The 811-nt window shown below is 28.2% G+C and overlaps 1 protein-coding gene across 1 annotated transcript in view; it reads left to right on the top strand.

Annotated features, from left to right (window-relative positions):
* Window positions 1–811, top strand: part of afdna (afadin, adherens junction formation factor a) — a gene marked incomplete at its 3' end in the record, with an annotated part of 72057 nt that overhangs the window by 70852 nt on the left and 394 nt on the right.

Below are 811 nucleotides of genomic sequence, written 5' to 3'. Positions count from 1 at the left end.
TGTGATTTTGGGCTATATGAATAAAATCTGACTTGACTTGAGATGAAAGGTAAAATTATTGAATTAAATACTATAAAATGATAATAAAACAAAGGAACTAACAGGCTCTACTGGTTGCCTTTTATATTAAATCTGTTCCAGGACCAGAACACATTTTCTTTTATATTTTTCTTTTTATAAATAATTCTAATAATTGTTATAATAGTAAATGTTTAATACAAATTATGTAGTAGTAATAATAATAATTAAATAAAATAAAATAGAAATCATTAATTAATAAATAAATTATTAAAAATAAAATAATAAAAATTAAATAAAATACTTTAATAAACTTCATAATTCTTTATACAAATAACCATAAAAAATATTATAAAATAAGTAAATAATTCAAATTAAAACGAAACATGGAAATATACACATATAATATTTTATTATATTATAATCAATTGGTTTTATGATGTAAACTGTGAGAAATAAACCTTCATGCAGTTTCTTTATGGAAAGATACTTCCAGGGTTAAGTGCCAAAATATGTTGACTAGTTGGTTGAACTGACTCTAAAAGGGTCTGTTTGTTTTGTGTGTCACTACGTCCCTCTGGGTTTGTGTCGGGATGATTGTTATCAGAACATTTCTGCAGCAGCCCGCTGAGCTTGCAGTTACTTCAGGTACGCTTGATTTACACTTCCTCTCCTGCTCAGCGGGACTTCAACGATATCAAATACACCTCAAGTAGCTGAAAGAGGGGCTGTTTTTGTTTCTGTTGCCCTGTTCTGGTTGCTGTTGTTGTTGCATGTTGTTGTTGTTGTTGTT

This window comes from Morone saxatilis, unplaced genomic scaffold, assembly GCF_004916995.1.
Source record: "Morone saxatilis isolate NCDOM2014 unplaced genomic scaffold, NCSU_SB_2.0 Contig7, whole genome shotgun sequence".
Classification (NCBI taxonomy): domain Eukaryota; kingdom Metazoa; phylum Chordata; class Actinopteri; family Moronidae; genus Morone; species Morone saxatilis.
Note: the sequence above shows the minus strand (reverse complement) of the source record. Positions and strands in the feature narration are given on the sequence as shown.